Source organism: Chinchilla lanigera, unplaced genomic scaffold (genome assembly GCF_000276665.1).
Source record: "Chinchilla lanigera isolate Chin_1 unplaced genomic scaffold, ChiLan1.0 scaffold00059, whole genome shotgun sequence".
NCBI lineage: Eukaryota > Metazoa > Chordata > Mammalia > Rodentia > Chinchillidae > Chinchilla > Chinchilla lanigera.
Window position 1 is genome coordinate 8,242,821 of NW_004955460.1, and position 24,336 is coordinate 8,267,156.

The 24,336-nt window shown below is 52.5% G+C and overlaps 1 long non-coding RNA gene across 1 annotated transcript; it reads right to left on the bottom strand.

Moving 5' to 3' along the window:
• Positions 1–728: 728 nt before the first annotated feature.
• On the bottom strand, positions 729–8,074 carry LOC106150002. The gene is made up of 3 exons (XR_001236512.1): positions 7,860–8,074; positions 7,455–7,519; positions 729–998 (listed from the first exon to the last, which is right to left on the bottom strand). It is a non-coding gene; the product is annotated as an uncharacterized LOC106150002 (long non-coding RNA).
• Positions 8,075–24,336: the final 16,262 nt, after the last annotated feature.

Consider the following 24,336-nt stretch of genomic DNA (forward strand, 5'->3'; position numbering starts at 1 on the left):
CTCCCTGTCCATATGGGAACCTGCAGTGTCACCAGACTTGAGCCTTTAGATCTCAAAGCCAGCAATTCCTCTGCCCATGTCTGTGTTCTTTGCCTTTCAACACAGATTTCAGAATCAGTCTGTCAGAATCCGCCCCAAAGAAGGAAGGACAGACTAGAAATTTGGGTGGGGATGTGTGAAACCCAATTACGTGATGGAGAGCCATTGTTTTGGCCACGGGAACCTAGAAGGACAGAAATAATCATTGCTCTGTTTATCTGGATCTTGTTGAGAGCCACTTGAGGATGTTTTAGATTCAATTTCCTCTCTAAAAACCTTATATAGGTTTTGTTTGTCCTATGTACATCATATTTTCAAGGCTTCATGAATGATATCTTTTCCAAGTTTCAGTTTATCACTGGCACATAGAAAAATAACTGATTTTGTGTATGCATTTTTTTGTATCCAGTTAGGTTCCTGGCTCCCCTATTAATTTGAATTATTTATCCTGGTATTTTCCTGCCTTCACACACAGAATAATAGCCTCTGTGACGCTCAGTGTTACTTCTCCCCTCCAGCCCTGGTACCTCTCTCTCTCGTTTCTGGCCTGCACCTGGGACTCGGCCCCCCAGAGGCGGCGGGGCAGATGGCACAGGCTCCAATCTCGGGGTGGATCTTCGGTGGGCTGTAGGGTTTGTCCAACCTTTTGTCAAGTTAGGGAGGCTCCTCTCCTCCTAGTGGAACTATCTTTCTTGAATGGACATTGCATTTTATACTTTTTCTCTTCTATTGAAATGACCCTAAGATATTGCTGTGGAGGATTATATTCATTTATTTGGTGACATTCAACCACTTTCCATTCTGGGATAAACCCAACTCGGTTACAATAAATTATCCCTCGTTGGTATCTTTGGAGACTTGTCATCTTCCTTCCGGGTCCTGTTGGTGACGGGTTCTGTCATCGAGGGCCGATTAGCTTCTTACAATGCTTTGGGAAGTATTTCCTGCTTGGCTGTTTGCTGTAAGAATTAAGGGTAGAATTAGGTTTCTTGAGTCTATTGATAAAAATTACCAGTGAAAGCATGTGGACCTGGGATTTTCTTCATAGGAAGACTTTTAATTTTAAATACAGAAGCAGTCGATGGTGACTGGCCTGAGTTGCTGCTGAGTCTCCAAGCCAGTGTGCTCACTGCGATGACCTGGATGGCTGGGCAGCTCCACTGCAGAGAAGAAGCGCAGGTAGCTGGGTTCAAGGGTCAACTCGCGGCATATCTGCATTACCCTGACAGCTGAAAGCTGGACGCTACCAGTGCCACCTCCAGCACCAGTGAACTGCAGGAATTCATCCACCCCTGAAGCAGGACAGACTGCAGATTCGAGCCTCGCAGTGAGTGACAGGGGCAGGTGGGGCGGAGCCCACACCAGGCTGCATCTGGAAACAGGCAGCTCCAACTGGCACAGCAGGTGTGGAACTGAGGGGCCCACGCAAACCTCCTGTGTCCTAGGCATGGCTGTGCCTCACATCCTGTGCACTTTCACTTGGGGAGTTCACACCATCCACTGTGTCAGCCCCAGTGAAAAGTGACCTGCACACATGCCAGAAATGAGGGCAGGGCAACCTGTGCTGCCCGGTTCCCGCCCATGCTGGCAGTGACTCCTTAGACACTTCTCTGGGGCCCACAGCAGTTGCAATCTTCGTAAACACGGTGAATCACTGCATTCTTGGTTCACGTGGGGTTGCGGCAATATCAAGGTCAGCCAGCTGTCTGGGGGACCTGTGACAAGCTCTGCCTGCGGTGCCCCAAGTATGCTGAGCTGGGATCGCTCTGCCTCCCCGGTGATTCTCAGATTTTGTAGGCCCATTATGCAGATGGGGTGACGAGGCCTCAAGGTTAGCAGCTGGCTGGCACAGGGACAGCAGTGCATCCTGCCTAAGGGACACCTCATGAGGACCCCACCCGTCCCTTGGAACACCTCATTTTCTTTGTGGCTGTGAGTGAAGGCTGCTGCCTCTGCTATTATCTTCTCCCTGAATTTTTTGCCTCTGAAAGTGTCCTGGGTTAGGAGTACAGGTCAGTGGTGAGAATTTGCCAATCATGTATGAGGTCCTGGATTCCAACACAGCACCGTTAAAAAAAAAAAAAAGGAGAGAGAATTTGCTGGAGTGTCTCTCTCTGTCCTCTTCTTGATTTACTGTGGTTGCTCAGCACTGCTTTTTAATCATCAGTTTGCATATTTTCCGTGTAACTTCAGCATCGTTTCCTTGTCTAGCTGTTGCAGATCTTGTGCCTGTTTGATTTGCCTTTTTGCCTTGGCTATAGGTTCCCAGACCACAAAAGCTTTGCATTTCCATTTAGATAAATGTTTATCTTGATCTGCTAAACTTAGAAAAACACAGAAGCAAGACTCATTCATTTCCGTCAAGTGTTAACTTCCCCGGCAGCCTCGGCTCAGCCCTTGTCCAGGCTGGAACTCATGTGGGTCCTTGATCTCTGGAGGCCTCAGTTTCCCCATCTGTAAAATGGGAGTCATCCCCCCTCAGCTTACAGGGCTGGGCTCAGAGTAAGCAAACTTCCCCTTTCCGATGTGGCCCAACGTGGCTGGGCTGCCTCAGTGCCAGCCTGGCCCTTCAGCCTTCCTGGGCCTCATCTTCCCTCTGTGGAGTCACCAAGGGATTCTGGTTCTTACCCAGGCACATCAGGATCCCCTAGAGGTATGGATACCCCAGAATCTGTATTCCTAATGGTTCCTGGTGATGCAGGCTGCAGTCTGACACCTGCAGATGTGAAGGGGCCTCGGGCAGGGGGAGGGCAGGGCAGGGATGGCTCCCACGCGGGTGGGTTGTGCCACAGACCAACACGGTCAGCTGGGCAGACCAGCGCAGCCTCAAGGGCAGCTGTGCCCAGGTAGGCAACAGCAAAAGATGGAGCACTGGTTCCGAGAAGAAGAGGCACTCTGGAGTCACCTTGCTGAAAGGTGGAGAAACTGAGGCAGACGCAGAACCAGGAAAGCCTGAGGTGAGATGCCTAAGTCTGAGCTGGGCTTTGTCCAGTTGCATGGAGAGAAGACCATGATGGGCTCCACCCCACATCCCTGCACTCTTTGGCTCAGAGCACTTTCCCAGGACGCAATTCCAGCCGCCACAGCCCAGGGCAGCACAGGGACCCCAGGCCTCCCTCTGGATCCACTGAGTCAGAGCTGCCCCAGCCTCCCGGAGGGCTGTGACACCCACATCTGAGAACCATCACCCCACCCCACCCCACCCCTCCCCCCATCTCTGGCAGACCCTGGCTTCCCTGCCCACCGCCCAGTGCGACTGGGGTATCTTGCCAGGACCTCGCATCAGGAAGGAAGAAAGAAACGGCAAAAGGTTTGGCAGGGCCAGGCGGCCCCTTCCCATGCTGACAGCCTGGTCCCATGGCCACCTGGAGGTGACAAGCACAAGCCACGCTGGGAGTCCAGCAGCTCCCTGCCTTGGCCACAGGCATCGGCAGCACCTTCTTGAGTGTTTGGGATTGGTGCATTCCCTGTAACCCGCATCTGTAACTGGAAGCTCAAGGAGTCTGCTGGGCTGAGAGCCGTGGGTCTCTCTGATTCTGTTACTCAGTGAATAGAACAGTAGACCGCTGTGACTGTTTTCACCAAGCTAGTCCCCACCAGGAGTTGGGAGTCACCATCCACACTGTCCTCTCTGAGGGTGGGCAGTCACATGCCATGTATCATGAATGCTCCCAGACCTCATGTCACAAAACGGGGGCTCAGGAAAGGGCCCCTGAAGAGCAGCGGCTTTAGAGGGCGGGACATTCCTGGACAAGAGCAGACAGGAGCCCGCGAGGTAGCTGCTCCTGCGGAATTCCGGATGTGGCTCCGGCACAGGCCCGGTCTTGCAGGGCCAGGCAGCCCCTCCCGGCGCTGACAACCCGTCCCCGGGCGGCCTCTGCAGGCTGCAGGTGGCCTGTCACAGGCGGAAGATCGGGGCTCCCCCCAGGGCTGAGGAGATGGATAGCATTCCTGGGACCCGCCCAGCCCTGCACGCCCATCCCCAAGAACAGACAGGCAACCCAGGCACGGGTGCTGAACTCACAGAAGTGTCCACAAAGCCCAAGGCTGGCCCAGGCTGGTGACAGGGACCGCAGCGCCCCGTATGCTGGCAGGTAAGACACCTACACAAACAGTAACACAAAGGCCACTCTCTCCGCACACCAGCCGTGTGCCAGCTCTCAGCGGGCACTTTATGACACGTTATCTCCTCTGCGCCCCACAACAACCTGGCCAGGTGGGAATTTCACTCCCTTTACACAGATAAGGAAACAGGGCTCAGAGAAGCGAGGGCCGCCAAGGTCATGCAGGTTATAAAGCGGCTGATTCTGGATCCCACCCAGGCCCACCTGGACACAGAGCCCACCTGGGCGTTCACTACACACCCCTATTAAATACGTGATAAATAGACTCTTTGTTTAAAGAAGAGTTTCAGGAAGCCATGCAGCAAGGCAGGCTCCAGGTAGGGAACAGAGGCAGATGGGGCGCTGGCCGGCCCGATTCCAACCACATGGCCAAGAGGCCATGCCTGCAGGGCAGGCAGAGGGACAGCCAAGGAAGCTGGCCACCAGCAGCACCATATGTGCTCGCAGAATGCACAGGAGGCCACTCATGACGGGGCACAAAGGCCTTAAGTGCGGTGTAGGGCCTGAGTCTGCCCCCATCAGCTCCCTCCCAATCACCCCTTTCCACAGATCCTGCAGAGGCCACGGAGGGTAATGACAAGCAAAGGTCAGCAAGGGGATTCCGCAGCTGGGTGGGATGGAACCTCGGCACCCAGGGCCCTGGGCACCACTGTGCGCCTGATCCTCAAAAACCCCGCCAACCAAGGAGGAACAGCCTGAAGACAAGGACCCTCAAGCCTCCATGCTAGACATCCTGGTCACTGACAGGGATGGGGGAGCCAAGCTTCCTGAACAGAGACCAAGCCATACTTAACACAGACCAGGGGCCAGAGCTTATCATAAAAGACAGGTGGCCGGATTGTCCTCAGGAGCGAAAAGTCACAGTCACAGCACCATCACGCTACTGAAAAAGAACAGAGAGCTGTTGGGCATAAAACACAACCGTGAGAAAAGACTTGTGCTGGGGTGCAGCTCAGTGGTAGACGCTTGTCTAGCATCCACAAGGCCCTGGGTTCCATCCCCAGCACCACAGCAGAGAGAGAGGGAGAGACGGGAAAGCAGCTCAGCAGAAGGTAGGAGGTCCGAACGATAAAGCTGAAGAAATCTTTCAGAAAGTGGAGCTCCAAGGCACAATGATAGAAAATTGGAGAGAAAAGATTTTATGAACTGAGGTCAGGAGGCCCAGTAAGCATATAAATGGGAGTTTGGGGTGGCGGGGAGAAGAATAGAGAAAATGAAGGGAAGGAAATTATTTTTTAAATTTCAAGAAACTTTCCAGAGCTGAAGGGCATGCAGGGAAGGAGGGGCACAGCGTCCTGCTGTGACCAAAGCACCAGTGTTCACATCTCAGAGCTGCAGAGAAGCAGCAGCCTTGGACTAGGGGCTCCTGCAGAGGAAGCATAATGATGGGCTTTAGAGAGGTCAGCAAAGCTGGGTAGAGCCCCGAGCCTGGGGTTCATTTGGGTTTATCTCACCCTCTAGTGCATCTTCTCCTACTGGAAGCTTTTGAACTGTATCTACAGAGGGACCCCAGCAGCCCTTGGGGGCTTGTGCCTGGGGCTTAGAAACTGCTAAGGGCTGGGGACATGGGAAGCAATTCCTATGCAGCGTGAGTATGCATGTATGCATGCATGCATGCATGAACACATACGTGTGCCCGTGGGCACATGGGAGTGCTGTGAACACACTCAGCTCACCTGCCTTTCAGCACCTCTCAGCACAGTTCACACAAATGCAGTTCACTCCACAAACCCACTGTTCCGAGACAGAGCCTGGGGCTCGGTGAGGGTTCCACCACTCATGGAGAAGCACATCTCTGTCTTTCTCTGCCCATTGTTTTACTGAGGAAAAGCCCACTCGCCACAGGGCACACACATCTGAGAGAGCAGGAACGGGGAATCTGCTCCTGCATCGCTTGGTAGCGGACATCTTTTGTAAAGGAGAGTCTTGGTCATCAACCCACTGTTCAGGGAAACCTGAGACTCCCTTGAGTAGGAACCAACAGGGTCTCTGTCCTATGTATCCCATCACCTTTAAGGTGTCTTTTCTCCAGCCAGGTCTCAGGGCCAGCAGCCCCCAAACCAAGGCTACAGTCCCTATGCAAAGCAAGCACCTCCTGCTGCCCACGGTGCCTGCACATCCAGGAAGCTGTTTTCCACACTGCTTCCCAGGCAGGGGCTGTGAGCCCCGACAGGTCTGTGCAGTTCTCCAGAGAGCAGACATCAGGATGCATGTGGTCAAGCGCATGGGTCCCCTGTGGACATGAGCCCTGGGGACCCCTGTGGACAGGTCCTCAAGATCCTGAATGGACAAATGCATTGGGAGCTTTGCTGGAAGCCCAGCAACTTCACTACAGCCTAAGAGCAGCTTCGGCCTCGGAGCCAGGGCTGGCCCACAGAGGAGGCTCAGCCCCAGAAGGTGCCAGGCACCACTGGGCACAGCTGGCTCTTCCATCCACATTTTGTCCACCCAGAGGGCAGGGAAGCCCGGGCATGCCAGGACTCAACCTGGCTCCAGCCTCCCGCTCATCCAGCTACCAAGCCTGGGGCTAAGGTACTGGGTTCCCAAAGAGTAGACAGCCAGCCCTCAACAAGCTGCCCAGGCCCCTCTCCACTCCTTTCTTAATGGTTAACTGGTATAATAAAAACGGGCGATAATGAGCTTTTTGACTCCTTATCAGCCTCTCAGCCAAGGAGGCTGTGAAGGCGCTGGGCGTCCCTCTCAGCCCTGCAGGCCGACCACCCTTTCATCTGCAGCCAAGCTGCTCAAAAAAGAGCTTTTTTTCCCCCAAACCAAGCGCTCTCTGCCAGTGAAAATTTTACAGTAAAAATAGAAAAGGAAATTCTTAACCCGCTGTCTCATGTGTGACCAGTGGTTCTGCAGGGGGGGACAGCAGTCCCAGGAATGCGCTCCCCCTCCCTGGGCCTCAAGGCCTTCCCCAGAGCGAGGGAATGCGGCACCACGGGGGCCCTTTGTGTTCTGCCACCAGCCAGCGGCAGCTCTGTTGTGGGGATGGAGACTCCGGGCTGGGGCTGCCCATGTTCCTATGCTTTGATCTGAACCTGGCACTGTGGATGATGCCCACCGCTATCCGAGATTCAGATCCTGAGGTTTCAGTTCCCTCAGACTTTGGGCACTTGTGCCCAGGGCCAGCTTGGCAGCAGGGGCCCTGCTGCCACCTGAGGCAAGGTCTGAGGATATCAGGAAGGCAAGGAGCCCAGCAGCTCAGCTTGGAGCGTCTGGCTTCTGACCAGGCGCCCTGTCTCCCTAGGGGGCTGGACTTCTGGTCCCTCAGCCAGTGTGGGAACTTACCAAAGCATAGTGGAAAAACAGTCCCAGTCGATGCTTCCTGAAGTTAAGGATCTGGGCTCTATGACCTGAAGATGGAGCGAGAAAGCGGCAGATGAAGGAACCAGTACCCGGACACTCTAGTCTCAGGCAAAAGGAATGGCGGGCACCTGTGTAGGCGGGGCAGGCCTTGGCCACCCTCTACCTTGGAAGGCTTCCCCCCGGGGTGCTTGTCACCCAGCTGCTTCTCAGGAGTGTGTTTTTTCTCAGGAAAACCATGAGCCACCAGTCTTGCTGCAGATCTCCCCACACCCACTCCCCTCTGTGGAGCTGCCGCACCTTACACTTCCTCTCTCACCCGCAGTTGGCTGGGACCCACTGGCCTAGGCCAGAGACACACAGACCCACGTGTCTGCTCTATGCACTCACCAGCTCCTGTCTCCGGTGGGCAGCTTCTGCCGGTGCTGGGGTCCCACAGGCACGGAGGATGGGGACAGAGACACAATCCGGGGGAGAAAGGCACAGAAACAAATGACTCCAGATATGAGCTCACACTCCTCTCTTAGTGCCCGTGGCCTGTCCATGCCCAGACACCGCAGCTGGCTGGAGCGAGAGGCCAGCTCCTCCTCAGAGCAGTGGTGATGCCTGACCCATGTGGCGTGTCTTTCTGCTGGTGGAGCACAGTACAGGGCGGGGAAGTCCAGAGTGGGAGGGAAGCACCACCCTCCCCAGCCCTGTCTAGAGCTGCAGTTTTAGGGGGACCAGGACATCTGTCCAGTTTAACCAGTGGGCACACAGGCCTTACATGGTCTCCTATGGAGCTCGCTCAGCTGGAATAGACGCCGCACAGCTATAGCACAGATGTGGAGCTGGAAGGGAAGGAGGAAAGCCCGCAAAAGACCTCCCTTTTGTCTTTTGAGGAGTGTGGCCGGGTCTGCAGGACACCACATAGCGTCATTCCCCAGAAGCCTGATGACCAGGTACAGCAGGGCACACAGTAGGACAGATGGACTGGACGATGCCAGGCTTGGAGGCAGCTCCTGTGTCCCCCACAGACCTGGACATCGGCCGGCCCTCAACCCAGGGCCGAGCCCAGAGCCGACCACCAGTAGCCTACACGCCCCTGACCTAGGGTCTGTGTCTGCTTAGGAGGGTTCAGACCGTGCTTTGGCACAAGGGTGCCCAGAAGTTGACCTCTGAGCCCAAGACAGCCAGCGTGCGATACCAGCAATCTCTTCGTGCTTACAGAGGAACCTCAGCTGTGCAGGGTCCAGGAGGCCAACTGGCCTTGCCCACTGGCAGGTACAGAAACTGAGGGCCGTGTGGCAGCAGAGGAGGTGTAGGCCACATCTCCACCTCCCTACATGCTATGCCCGGGAAGGTAAGTATTGGAGCCAAAAGGTGGCCTATGATGATAGAGAAGTCAAGTTCATTCCAAGGTCACTAGCAATTCTCATGCTCATGCCTGAAAATCACTTCCTTGACCGTGGGAAAACTGCAGCAGACGAGAAGACAGTCAGGAGGCAGTGAACTTCAGTCTTTCCCTCCTGAGAAAGGGGCTGACTAGGAGGGGAGGGGACAGGGAGGGGAGGCCAGGTCCCTTGGATGGCAGGAGAATGGGCTTCCAGCTCGCAGCACTGTGCCTGGGGCTGCCAGGGACCCACTGAGGTGATTGCCTGGGATGTTGTCAGCAGCGTGGGGGTCTGTGGAGGCTTCCAACATGCACCCCTTCCTTTCTGACCCCTAGCTAGTCTCATTTGACACCCTGCTGCTCCTCTAGTGCCTTCTATGGCTCCCAGTGCCTGCCAACTGGAATCCTGTCTTCTCAGAGGAAGCGGCATTGAAACAAGGCCAGACAGAAGAGACAGAGGGCAACCAGCCAGGGTGTGGGGACGAGGGAGCCAGACCCAAAGGAGTGCGTGCATGGCTGAGTGACAGGAGGTGTGTTGTCCTCCATCACCGCTGTCATGATGGAGGAGGACACCCAGCCATGGGCAGCAGGGCTGTAAAGGGACTTTAGGGCTCCAGAAACCCAGGGAGGGAGGAGCTTCCAGGGCTGCTGTGAGCCTGAGCCTGGAGGTGGGCTGATACCTGGCTGAGGCTGGCAGCCTTGCGGGAAGAATCTCTCTTTTATTTCTAGCTGGAAATGAAAGGGGGAGTTTGGGATGGGGAGGCAGAGCCAAAGGGCTCCCCCACTGCACACAGAGCAGGGGAGGAAGGAAGAGCAGACAGGAGGCAGCTTGCCGGAGGTGGAGGGAGGCTGCCTGGCCAGACACCCACCACACGAGCTGGGACATGCAGCCATCAGCCCACTCCCCGCGTCCCCCCACTCACTGCTGCCGCCGGCCCAGCCCACCCCCCTCTTGACGCGTCCCAGGAATTCCTGGCTTCACATACGCCCTGCACCATCTGGCAGCTGTCTTCCCTGCAGGTCGGGGCAGGACCCCTAGGGAGAAGGGGTCCTCATCTCATGTCTGTTCTGAACCCAGCCCAGTGCTCAGGCTGCGGGGACACAGGGACACTCTGCAGTGTGGAGGCCTGAGACAGGAGGTTTGCTCCCAGGGAACAACCGGTCAGTGGGAGATGGAGCTTGTGTCAGTTCTCCTGACAAGAGCAGAAGGCGCTTAGGCTCTGGAATCCAAGGACCTGTGTGGTCTCAGCAAGGTTGTTCCTCCCTGAGCCTCACCTTTCTTGTCAAAGCAATGGATCCAACAGCCTGTTATGGGGGGCATCTCATCAAATGCCATGGGCACAGGCATGCCCAGAGGCTATGAGGATGGGTGGGTGAGAGGTTGGATGAGTAGATGGATGTGTGGACGGGTGAATGAGTGAGTAGGGGAGGGGGATAAGTGGGGAGTCAGTGGATGGGTGGATGGATGGATAAGTGGGTGGTGGGTGAGTGGGTGGATAGATGGATGGGTGCTGCATGGGTAGGTAGATGGAGGGGAGATGGGGTGAATGAATGGATGGCTGGGTGGATGGATAGATGGGTAGATGGATGGAGCAGTACAGATGGAATGAAATCAAGAGACAGATGGTTCGGTAGTATTTCCTGTGTACCTACTGTGTATTCACCCTGTATGAGGCACCAGAGGAAGTCTGTGGAGGCTGCCAACTCTCCAGAGGAGAGCTAAGAATTGAGTGCAGGGATGTCTGCTGTTCACGATTGCTTGAGTGCTCACCCATTGCTGGAGCCAGCCTTGACAAGGACAGTCCTTACCCCTTTGTACTGGGGCAGATGCAGTGATGAGCCCTGCCCGTGGCCCTTGGGAGACCCAGCTGTGGCCCAGGTGCAGGAGGGAAGGGCAGCATGGGCCCTGAGCCTAGCTGGCCCTGGTCTCTCTCCATGTCATCCCCATGTGTCCCCTGGGTCAGCTCACAGTGGACGCTTCCATACCAGGCCTCACGAAGGTCCCCATGGCTGAGCATTTGACTTCCAGGGCTTACTGTCAGAGGCACAGAGCCCACCCCACCCCACCCCATCTGTCATCAAGAGGTGACACAGCTCTGGGCAGAGGCTAAAGTCCAGAGTTGCCCCTGGCCTTACCATGAGGCTGCATTTTCTCAGAGGACACTACTCCATCTGCACGTCTCGTCCAGCCACCCTCCCTTGCGTCTCAGCCTTCAGCGAGGATCTGACTTTGCACCGAGGGACAACTCACCAGTGGGAAAGTTCAAATCGCCCAACAAAGAGAGGCTCCACTTGTCCAGCTCATCACTGCTCATCAGTCTTCTGTGTTCTCTGGACTAGGTCGGTCGGCTGCCGAAGCAGAGGGGTCAGCGGAGCAGCTCTTCCCCTCACCCTGGATCACAAGCCATCACAGAACCACAGCTGGATCTGAGATGACTAGAAATGCCTCCCAGCGAATCACAGCCTCCTGCCCATCCTGCTCCATGTGCCCCTGCTACTGCCCAACTACCTTCCTGAGGCTTCTCCAGGACCCTCCAGCCCCCGTGTCCTTACTACTCACAGTGTCCCTTGCCGAGGTTACTGTGCTACCCACAAGGGAGCCACTCACCACAGGTGGCTATTGAAACTTAAGTAGATTAAAGCTCAAAAGAATGAAGGCAAGGATCTCCGGCATTTGAGGTGCTCTCTTGGACAGCTCACTCTCACCCAGAACTTCCATGGTGGCCAGCAGTTCTACTGGACTGCCCTGACCCGGAATGTTCTCCGCCTCCTTGGCAGCCTCGTCCCCACCACCTCCCTGATCAGCCAGCACTGGGGCTGCAGAGCCCTGGGTTTTTATTTGGTTGGGGCCCAGTGCCTCAGAGCCCAGAGTGCTGGGCATGAAGAACCCTGCCTGTCTGTCCCTGAAGCCTGCCTCGTGCTGGCCCTGCACACATCTGCGGGAATGGAGAGGGACCTCGCTGTCTGTCAGCCTGTGGAAAGGCGTTGAGCCTTGGACCCAGAGCACAGCTCAGAAGGTGTCTCTGAGTGGATCTGGGTCCACCATGGCTTCCCCCAGTTGTGCCCAGAGCCCTGGCCTCCCTGCTTCCTGGAGGTGGCCTGGCCTGGCCATACTCAGTGCTTTATCTTTGAATGAGGTGTCCTTCCCAGCCATGCCCGGGCATGCATGGGGCCCTGACCCAGCAGTCATCATTCTGGACCTCTGTTTCTTCCTCTGCAGCACAGGCTAAGAATCCCAGCCTGGTTCCCAGGAGGACAGGAGGACCCTGCAGCCTGGGTGGGAGCTGGGGAAGTACGTGGTACCCCTGTGCCCTGGGAGGGGCTGTCGTTGTCACCAGTTCCACATCAGGAAAGGACATCAGCACTAATGGTTGAGGATCTAACACTGGCCCACTCCCTGCTCCTGGGAAGGACAATGTGAACAGCGAGGCTGGGCAACAGAAGGGTGGGTAGGGGCTCACAGCACAAGACTTCACTGGAACCAACTTGGCAGAAAAGCTGAGGGTGCAGGGGGCCAGAAGCAGGTCAAGTAGGGTCCCTACTCCAGCAGGGAAGGGCTGAGAGTAGAGTCCCCAAGACAAGCACATAGACCCTCCTCCCCAGGCTCAGCAAAGGACAAGTTCGGAGGCCTCCCATGCACATACAGGGCCCTGGGCCTGCTCTGCCTCCACCCTCAACCCGACCCTCCCTCTACCACCCTGGAGCCAAGGGAGGCCTTGGAAGTTTCATGGTCTCAGTACAGTCAGAGGAAAACAGGGAGTCATTCTTTCTGGGCTAAAATGAGCCCCCCAAGCAGGCAGAATCAGAGCAGCTGGTTTGTCTTCTATGACAACAAGGGAGCCACTCAGCCTTGGCTGAACTCAGCACCCACTTGCTAGCCATGTCACCTTGCACAAGTGGTTTCTTGGAGCCTCAGTATCTCATCTAGGAAATGGGGCAGCAATAACACCTCATTCATTCACAGGAAAGGTAAGCAGGGAATTCACACTTCTCAGAACACAGAGCACAATCAGTAATCACACTCATTATCTTTATTAATTTATTTTCCACTCAAGAAAGTCCACAGAGATGCAAGTGTTCCCCATGCAAACGCCATCGATCTCTGGTCTACAACCTCCATCCTGGCTGGAACTTGGGATCTCATGGTTGCAAGACAACTTTACATGTGAGATCTCAGAAAGAATCTGTCCTCTCTGCAGACTTCTCACTGAGGCTTGGGCTGGGCCGAGTGGGACCAGGCCTCAGGAGCTGGAATCCAATGCCCTGGGTAAGAGGTCAAGAGAAACATTAATCCCATCACGTGCAGGGGTTGCCTCTGACAATGACCAGGATTCTGTAAGGTCGCCAGGTACAGCCCCCATGACTGAGTCCTGGTGGCTTTATGAGACAAGAGACAGACCAGAAGACACACGCACGCACACACTCACACTCGCACACACGCCTGCACGCACACACATAGGCCCCATCTCTGGCCATGTGACGCCCTGTGCTACCTTAGGACTCTGCCCTGGAGAAGGCCATCAAGACGTGGCCCCTCAACCTTGGACCTACAGAACCGTGAGCCAAAATAAACTTCTCTTTATAACTTACTGAGTGTGGTGTTATTAGCAACAGAAAATAATAACACCAAGGTCCGGAGGGGAGGGGCTGATTGGGCTCCCCGGCCAGGATCCTCAGAACAGTACTGAGTGGCCGGGCCCAGAGCCTGCCTGCCACACTCCACCCCTGACCCTGATCTCACCCTGACCTCGGTCTTCTCCATCAGAATCTCCCTGACCCACCCATCGTGGCCCCCTCCCTGGTCTCATGGGCCTCTGTGGGCAGGAGAGGTTCCCCACAGCTGTGGGGCCCTGATCACAGGGAACGATGTCCATCCAGAGTAAAGCCACGGCAGGCTTGGGTTTTGGGGACCAAGACCACCTAGGACATCACAAGCAGCACTTCAGGAGAGACAGAAAGGTCTGCCGTGGTGGCCTAGTGCTGCTCAGCTTCCTTCTCTCATGGCTCCCAGAGGGCCAATCGGAGCTGAGGTGGCCCCCGGCCGCAGAGGACTCTCCTGTCACCACTGAGGCAGGAAATCCATGAGCACTTTCAGGACATCGACTCTCGTCTATGAAATGAGCTCCGTGCAGCACCACGGGCCACAGTGGGACCTGGGTGAGGGGCTCCCTGTCTCTGCAGTCTGGGGTAGTGGCACCTGGAACAGTGTCTGGCCTGTGGCTGGGGCAGGCCAAGTTCCGGGTGCCTAGCAGACATGGCTGCTCGTGACCTTGGCTGGTCCCCACCCTGGTTCGACGCAGTAAGAGGCCGATGGACGCCAGGACCGGCCCCTCTCCTGGGAGGAGGCTCATTGTCCGGCTGCCTGGCCAGGGAAGGGGAGGAAGTCAGTCGGCTGGTGGTTCCCGCCAGGAGCCCCAGGTTCTCTTCAAGGTGGGGACCTGGAAGGAGGCCAGGGCCCTGGGGGTTGGCAGCTGTCTCAGCCCTGGGCGGTCCTGGATGCTGGGCTGAGATAAGCGTCTTTGGAAAGTGTGGCTCAGGAGGAAGAGTCAGCAGAGTCAGAGGAACTTCCCAGAATCGGAGACGGAGGTGTCAGGCGGGGGGTCCCGCAAGCGCCAGCCTCAGAGGTGCATTTCTGGCCTTGTGCTCCCCCACCCTGCCCAGACAGTCCCACTCCATGAGTCAGGTGGACACCAAGCTCACGTCACCCTCCCTCCTCAGGGAGGCACCCCTAGTGGCCCCACATGCCCCACTGGTGTGTAGATATCCTTTCTCTGTGAGGACACCGTAGTCACATTGATTTAGGGTTCCATATGACCTCATCTCAACCAGTTACATCTGCAGCAGCCCTATTTTCAAATATGGTCACATTCTGAGACCACGGAGGTTGGGACTTCAACCCTCACATTTGGGGTAAGACAACTCTGCCCACAACAGTGGCCTTGGTACAGAGAAGGGACAGAGCTTTCATGTCCCAGGATCCTCAATCCTTAGGAGACCTGAGGATGGGGCAGAGAAGGGTCCTAGTATGAATTCTCCAGAAAATGATCTTCTGGCAAAGTCACAGGGCTAAAATGTTACTGTAGGACGCAGTCCCGGGTTAAAGGGGGCAGGAACATCAACAACTGGTGACCTCCAAGCTGGACATAGCCAATCACTTGTCACATGAGGCCACTCTGAATGGCCATCAGGTTCCCGGCCTCGCCAGGGACAGGAATTTACCCAGGTCCCACGGGTAATGGTGACCTCTGGAGTGTGAATCCATCCACCCGCACGTTGGGCCATTCAGCCTCCCTGAGCAAGTTCTAGGCAGTGCCTGGAAGGTCGAGCCTTGCTAAGGACGGAGCTGGAGCTGCAAGAGCAGCCTTGTCTGAGTGGGTTACATCATCCAGGGCCCTGGTGGGGTGAAGGTCAGGGAGAAGGGCTCATATAGAAGGGAGAGGCCACTGCAACCAGCATCACCGTGCCACAGCCCAGCTCCTGTGTGGCCCTAAGAAGCTCCTGCCCAGCCCAGGTCTCAGACTGAACATCCCCTCTTGCCCCTCAGGGTCTCAGTGGAGCTGAGGTGGGCCAGGTCCCCTGAGGAAGCAGAGACTATCACACCACCCATCAGTGGGGGGCTGCCTCAATCCCTTCCTGCCTTGCCTCCTTCCCAGGTCAGAGCTTTGGCTGGTAGATGAGTGTCCCAATCTGGGCCACCTGTCAGAGTTCCATGGGCCTGATGAAGGTTTGTGAACTCTTCCTCAGAACCACACAGGTAAGTTCAGGGACCAGGTGAGGGCACTGAGGCAGGGGAAGGGGCTGGCCAGGGCCCCAGTTAAAAAGAGACATCCATAGCAGGCATGGTGTATGCCCGTAATCATAGTACACCAGGAGACACATGCAAGAGAATCTCAAGTTCAAACCCAGCCTGGGCAGTTTAGCAGCTTAGTGAGATGCTACCTCAAACTTTTTTAAAAATTTAAAAGGGCTGAAGATATAAGTCAGTGCAAAGGCCCTGGGTCTAATACCTAGTAGTGGAGGAAAGGAAGGAGAGAGATCGAGGTGAGAGAGAGAGAGAGAACCCAGAGACACCCACCCAGCCTGGACACCACCTCCTTCCTGCTGCCCCTTGGAGCACGTCTGTGAGCCCAAAAAGCAAAGCAGGCAGCAGTCGGGGCCACAGAGAATTACCCAGAAAGCCTTGCACCTGTTGTCCCACACAGAGGCCGGCAGAACAGAAAGGGCACCTGGAAGTGTGAGGTCCATCTGGAGATAAGCAATTCATTAAAAACACAACATCCACAGATTTCAGCTCTTTCCTCACCCTCCCCTCGGCTTGTTCAGTGCCTGTAAATCCTGTGTGCAGTCAGTCTTTGGGGATGGCTGACAGGGCAAAACCAGGGCCATTTATAGTGACAAGGACAGAAGAAAAGTGGCCAGCACTGAGCCAAGCACCTGGCTCTGCTGGGCTTTCTATCACACATCCTCAGCCTAACAGCTTTCAGGGGCAGGTCCTGTGATTGCTCCCCTTTACAGATGCACAGAGGGGCTGAGCAACTTGTCTGAGGTCACACAGCTGGAAGGGAGGCCAGAGTCAGGGCTGAGCTTCAGGAAGAGGCCCATGACCCATGACCCACTCAGAGGCCTGATGGATCAGATCCACCAGGGGCAGAGAGCAGTGGCATCCGGGGGGCAAGGTGTCTATGTAGGAGGATGAGGACTTCTAGAAATGGATGGTGGTGAAGTCTGCCCAACAATGTGGATGTGCCTAACTCCCTTGGTCTATACACTTCAAAAAGGCGAATTTGTGTTACATAGATTTTAGCATAATGAAAAGATAAAGGAGATATTCTTGCAGCAGCTTGAGTGTCTGGGACCAAAGGCTGACATGAGTCTGGGGCTGTTTTTTCACTTATTCGTTCAACAACTACAAGTTCTTTGCCCCTAGCCACTGCAGGGAGCCAGGCAGCCAGGCCTCTGCCCGCGGTAAGGCTGTGCCTCTGGGAGAGAAGGACCAGGAAAGGAAAAAGCATCTGTAGAGGTGAACAGGCAGAGTGGGCCCAGAGGTGAGAACAAAATGAAGCTGGGCTCAGGGTCCACGTTTGCGTGGGGCTTTTGGATAGGGGTCAGGGAAAGACTTTTGGGAGGTGACGGGCCCCTGAGACCTAAATGACAAGGAGCCAGCCCTGCACAGGTCTAGGAGAAGGATGTGTTCAGAATAGGACACTGCTCAAGTGTGTAAAGTTCCCAAGACAGCAAGCGCTTTTGACGTACGAGAATTGGACTGGGATGAGAGGGATGGGGGCTGCTGCACAGGGAGGCATGGAGGGAGGGCAGAGCAGCAGCCAAGGTGGGGTCCACACACACATTCACACTCACACGCTCACACACACTCATGTACACTCTGCTGTCAGCCAGGCGGCCGGCCAGGAAAACTCACTCTGCACACTGCTGGGTGAGGCTGTCTCCATGCCGTCCTGTAGGACTGGGCGGTTCAGAATCAGGCAGAGGTGCAGTTGCTCTGGAGATTCAGTTCGCTGGGTGAGGACTGTCAAAACAGACTTCAAAATAGAGGACCCAGCTGCCCAGGAGGAAAGATGGAGGCCTGCAGCAAGGCCAAGGTCAGCGTCCACCCAGGCTAGGCAGGAGCGGTGGGGTGGGGTTTGTGCTGGGCAGGGGGCACAGACCACAGACAGGTGTACTGGAGCCCACAGGCTGTGGCACAGAACGAGTGTTCACTGCACATCTCCACCCGGGTTTGGATGCGGGGGTGAGCTGGCAGGGCTGGGCCACCCTCTTCCTACCCTACACCCTGAACTGCGTCCCAGGCCTCAGGGAGCCACCCTGGGCTGCACCTGGCAGGGCCTGGCCTTCTGCTGGAGAGGACATCACTGAGCCTGGGCAGGCCCCAGCTGTGCATGTGGGGAGGCCATGCATCCGGGGGGCCCCAGGCTCCCGAAGGCTAAGCAAGCAAGAGAGGGGCCTCACCCAACCACCTGTTTGCCTTGGGGCTCCCTTCCCACAGCCATCTGCACCCCAATCTCCTCTCCTTTCAGCTGGGGCATGGAGCTCTGCCCTCTCTGAGTGGAAGAGGAGGCTGGTCTGTCCCTGGGCAGAAGCACAGGTGCCATAGATCCAGCATCAGTAAACAGATGCTTCTAGTGAGCCAGAGACACCACAGCTCCAGGTACCACCACCCTTATCTCATCATGGAAGCATACGGGGCTCCAGGGAGAGGAAGCCCCTAGTCGCCCTATGAAGTCTCAGCACTCAGAACACAACACCCGGCAGGCAGGGAAATTCAGACACCTGCTCAAACCCTCAGCCCAGGCAAGAAGTGCATGGTGTCTGAGGAGAGTAGGACCCAAGGGGCATGGAGGGAGGAGAAGAGGGGCTCCTTAGGACTATGCATTGGGCTGGGGTGGACATCCAGAGGGCCTGACGGAGCCCAGTCCAGGATGGTCTCCCCATCAGATCTCTGAGCACAGCTGGCCTCTCTTTGACCCGTGCCCATCTCCCGCTCCTCCACCCCATCTCGCAGGCCCTCCCCACCCATCGAAGAGTCCAGGGACACCAGGAGCAGCGCAGGCAAACACTCAAAGGCCAGCCCTTGGGGAGGGAGTATTGCCAGAACTTCAGGGTCTGCCAATTCCCGCAGTGTGAATATTTCCAGCCCCCAACACACCCATGCCATCCCAGCAGTCAAGAAGAGGTGAAGTAGATCTGAACCGCAGAGTGAAGCAGTACACACCGCGGAGTAGGTTCACTCTACAGATACATGTGGGTAACCTCAGCAACACAGAGGAGGTCAGATTGTGGCCCAGATCTCTGTGTTTCTGAGCTCAGCTGTGCCTGGTCCTTGCCTTGTAGTCTGAGTCACTTTCCCAACCAGTTACAGCGCTGGGGGAATGAGACAGACTTTGGAGCCCAGTAATCAGGAAGTATAATTAAAGTACCCATCAACTCTTTAAAGAAATGACTTTGTCGAAGTATAATCATCAGACAATAAACAGCACATATTTAATGTGCAAAAACTGATTTTGGGCCTAAATTATATGCACCTGTAAAATCATCACCAGGGGAAAGCAATGGCCATGCCCCTCACCACCATGCTTTAAATTAACCAGAATTTCATAGGAATGGAATGGCATAGCACGCCATTCCTTCTGCCTTCTTCTTTTACCCAACACAGGCGCTGTGGCTCCTCTGTGCGCAACACACAGTTGTGAGTTCCTCCCTCTGCTGGGTGCCATTCCTAGGTGTGGACACCCTAAAATCCATTTACACCTGTTGATGGACATTTGGGTTCTGTCTGATTTGGAGCTATTTCAAATAAAGTTGCTAGCAGTGTCTGTGCACAAGTCTTTGTATGGATACATGTTTTCATTTCTCCGGGGCAAGTGCTAGGAGTGAAGTAGCTGGGTCTCATGGTAAGTGTGTTTAGTTTTTTTGAGAACCTGCCAAGGTGTTTCCCAAAGTGGTTTTTGTTTGCTTGTCTTTTTACATTCTCACCAACAATGTAGGAAGTTCAAGTCTCTCTGTTCCTCATCACATTTAATATGGTCAGTCGCTTTAATTTTAACCATTCTAATAAATGTGTATTGACATTGCAGTATGGCTTTAATTTTTATCTCCCCAATAACCAGAGAGGTTGGACATCTTTTCATATGCTTATTTGCCATCTCTTTATATATCCTTTTTTTCTGTTTTTCCTGCCTCATTCTTCCAGAGTGCTGGGATTGTATTCATTTCTTTTTCTTAGGTCGTTGTGTTGTTATTACTGAGTTTCAAGAGAATAGATACTCTGAATGCAGGTTCTTTGGCACTGAGGATGGAACTCGGGCTTTGCACTGGGCTACATCACCAGCCACTGGTTCTTATTTTTTGTTTTGAGACAGGTCTCACTAAGTCTTTAAGTTGCCCAGGCTGGACTTGAACTTCCCATCCTCCTACCTCACCCTCCCAGAATGCTAGGATTACAAGTGTGTACCACAGCGCCTAACTGTGATTTACAAGAATTTTGTTCCAGGTTCTGCTTCTCTTTTTATTCTCTTAATTTGAAAAGCAGATTTTACTTTTGAGAAAGTCACTCTATCAATTTTTTCTTTCTGTGCATTGTGATTTTGGTGTCATATCTAAAAAAATCTTTGCCTAAAGGTCCCAAAGCTTTTTCTTCTCTGTGTTTTAGAGGTTTTATAGTTTTAAGTTTCACATTTAAGTCTGTAATCTATTTTGAGTTATTTTTGTATATGGTATGATGGACGGGTCATAGATGGTAGATGATAGAGAGATGACAGATAGGTATAGACAGACAATAGATAGAGAGATAGGTAAATTGATAGATGGCTGATCCATATCCAATTTTTCCCATACCATTTGTCCAAAAGAAGCCTTTCTTCACAGTGTGGCCTTTGTCTTTCCCAATAGTCACACATGTTAGTCTGTTCTATCCCATGGCCCTCCTCTATCCCATGAGCCCTATTCTCTCTATGTTGACACACTCTGCTGATTACTACAGCTTAATAATATCACATCCCATCAGTCTTCTAGCTTTGTTGTTCTTTTCTGAGGTGGTTTGAGCTGCCCCAGGTCCTTTCTGGGTTTGCCTGAGTTTAGGAAATTCTTGCCCTGCAAGTGTGATGTCTTTGATGGGTGCAGAGCTCCTGAGACCCTGCTTCTTCAGCAGTGGGCTCTGCATTCTTCCTCTAGGTGCAAGGGTTTGGGCACAGGATGTTCACCTTATTCCTGTTGGTCTATGGAGTCTATAGTGATGTCTCCTCTCTGGTTCCTGACTTTGATATTTGTGTCTTTTCTCCATTCTGGCCAGTCTATCTCCATGTTTAACAATTTTATTAATCTTCATTTATTTTCTGCTGTTTTTCTGATTCCCATTTCTTGAGGCCATGCTGACCTTTATTGTGCTTTATTCACATTCCACAAGCTTCCCTTCTGGTTTCTTGTTATAGAGGCTAAAGACTTGATTCTTTTCTTCTTAACATAGACACCCTGTGCAGGGTCAGCCAACGCTTCCTGTAAAGCAGGGGTCCTCAACCCCTAGACCACAAACCAGTACCAGCTGAGACCCAGATTACACACCAGGAGGTAAGCCAGCAAAGCGTCATCTATTTATTTACAGCCACGCTGTCATTACTCTTATCACAACCTGAGCTCTGCTTCCTGTCAGGTTAGCCAAACCCTACTGTGAGCTGCACAAGTGAGGGATCTGAATTGTGTACACCTATAAGAATCTAGGGCCTCCTGAGCTGCGGAGAAGGTGAAGTTGTAATGTTAGCCCTGGGGAATGTAATTCTCATGTGTCATAAACATATACCAATAAAAAAGAACCCTCCCACCTATGGAAAAATTATCTTCCACAAAATTTGTCCCTAGTACCAGAAAGTTTTGCACTGCTGTAAAGGGCCGGGGAATAAATATTTCAGCCCTGTTTCTAGTAACAATTTTTGTTGTAATGCCCGTTTTGCTTGATATTTGCAAAGACACTGCTGCTTTCTGTGTATACCGTTTGCATGTACCCTCCTCCTAACCTTTCTCCTAAACTCATTTGTGTCATTGAATCTAAGTGTGTTTCCTGGAGAGCTGCAAGTTAGGTCTTATTTTTCTTCAATACAGGTGGGCCATCTCTGTTGTTGATTGGACTTCAGCCCATTCACATTTATTATCAGGATTGATATGGTTAGATTTGCCTGCCATTTTGATTATTTTTTTCCATATGTCACATCAGTTTCTTTTACTCTTTGCTTTTGAATTTAGTCACAATTTTGTAGTGTATCATTTTGATTCCTTTGATTATTTTTCCTATCTATGTATATATGTTAAGCGTTTTTTAAGTCTTTGCTCTAGGACCAACAATTTACATCTTAATTTATCAAATTTTACTTCCAATTTATACTAACATTTCCAGTAAGATACGGAAATTTTACTTCTATGTGGGCCCATTTCTTCCCTCTTATTGTGCTATGGTTATACCTACACCGAACAATACATGTATAATGACTGTTTAAATAATTGTATGCCTTTTAAAGGGGAAAGAGAAGAAAATATATCTATAAAGGTCTTTAAAATGTGTATTTATTTTTACTGCTTCTAATTTTCTTCCTTTTCTCCATGGATTCCATCATTCCCTTTTATTTTGGCTTTACTTCCACCTCTTTCCTTTTGGTTGTGACTGTCTATTAAATTTCTACATGTTATGGTCCCAATGCAATTGTTTTTTAGGAAGGGAGAGGGAATATGTAATTCTACTGTCTTGTATGCTCACCTTTACCAGTGCCCTTTGTGTTTTGGTGTGGCTTTAAGTTATTATTTGCTGTCACTTCCTCTTAGCCTGGAAAGTTTGCTTGAGTATTTCTCCTAAGGCAGGTCTGCCATTAGTAAATCCTCTTGTTGTTTTTTGTTTGTTTACTTAGGGTATCTTTATTACACCTCCCTTTGTGAAAAATAGTTTTCCTGGGCACAGGACTCTTAATCTGCAGGCTTTCCTCCTGGCACCTTGAGCATGCGTCCCATGATTTCTGGACCCACTATGCCCAATGGGAAATTAGCTGCTGATTTCATGGTGCCCTTGCGCATGACAAGTCCTTATTCCCTCACCGCCCTTGGGATCATCTCTTTATCTCTGGGTTTCAAGTTTGCCTATTATATGTCTGTGTGTGGAGTTCTTCATTTATATTACCTGAAATGTATTGTGCTTCTTGGAAGTAGATGACTGGTATTAAACAAATAGGAGGAGTTTCAGCCTTTATTTCTTCAAGTGATTTTCTCCTTTTCCCAGCGAGTCCACTGTGCTCATGCAGAAGTTGATGCCTGATAGTCCCGGATTTCCCCCTGGTTCTATTCATTCTTTCCCCTCTTTTTCTTTCTGCTCACATAATCACTATTATACTATCTTCAAGTTCACTGATTCTTCCTTCTGCTGCTCAGATCTACTGTCTCTGGTGAATTTTTGTTTTTGTTACTCTACATTCAACTCCAGAATTTCCATGTGGTTCTTTTTATGATTTCTCTTTATTGATGGTCCCAATTTTATGAGTCATTGTCAACATGCCTTTGTTTAATTTTTTCAACATGGTTTCCTTTAGTTCTTTGACATTTTTAGTACCTTTCTTTGAAGTCTTTGTCTTCCAAGTGCCACATCTGGGCCTCTCAAAGTCCTTTTCTACTGCTTGCTTTTTCCCCCCTGTATATGGGTCACATTTTCTTGTTTTCTGATATATCTTATAATATTTTCTTCAAATATGAGCCACTGTAAATAGCATATTGTGGCAGATATGGGTACTTGTTTGCACCCAGGGGCCTGTTATTATTGTTTGTTTGCTCCCTTGTCTATTTGTTAAATGATTTGTTTAAACGAGTTAAGTCCATGTTTCCCACAGTTTGCATCCTTTGTGTCCCTGTTCATAATCCTCCTTTATTTTTCCCTTTAGACCAGTTCTAAGGATCAGCCTTTGCTTAGCAAAGTTTAATGCCGAAACACTTATTTGTCAGAGTTTGTGCTTAAGCCCTGATAGCCATTGAGTTTCCCCTTTTCTGCTGGCTCTCTGTGTAGTTGGAAATCTTGCCTATTCCGGGACCATGTGGATTCACCCACATTCAGGTAGCTCCTGACCGCTATTCAGGGGGCAATTTGTGGGTGACCACACAGTCTAATGGAGCAAGGAGAACTGGCTTTAGCTGGACTCATCTTCCCATGATCTCCCCACTAGACTCCTTGCTCACCTGCCCTATGGGTTTCACACCAAGCTATTGCAAGCTGATCTTTGTCCACAATGTCTCAGAGAATAAATTGTTCCACAGTATGATCCAAAGGAAATAAGATCACTAGGTAGCAGAAGGCGCTGCCCGTGTTTGGAACTAGCTATGACCCTCTTCTGGTCAGGAGCCCTCTACTATGCGGCAACTGAGAGTAGGGCACTTACTCTTCACAGATGTCCATCTCTGTCCAACTTTGGAGCAGGATCCATGAGGGGCAGGAGGAGGGACTGGTCACCACCTAGCCACCCCACCACCCAGAACAGGTCTCTGACACCCAGAACCCACCCAGTTGGAGTCTGCCAATGCTGGTTGGCTGCTGAATACATTCAGATAACTCTTCCACACCAGGAAGTGGAAAGGTGGGATTGCTGCATGCCACCACATGACCTTGAGCCCACCTGAACAGCTCTTCTATTCCACAGAGCTCAGGGGATGGGGTTCCATGATCTTCCCTACAGATCAGTAGTTAGGAGGAGAACAGACATCCCTGCTCGCGGGAGATCTCTTAAGAATGTTAAGACAGAAGCCACACCACAATCATTCGCTGGCTACTGAAATGGTGTGCATCAATTCATAAGTTAGTTAAAACTGATTACACTAGGAAAGCTTCTTCTATTTGGTGGAGTTGGAGAAAGTAGGTGTGCTGTCTACCCAGCCTCCAGACCCTTGAAAATAACTGGCCTGCAGCACAGTATCCTGGGTAAGGACAGCCCACACTTCAAGTGCCTAAGCCACCAGTGACCT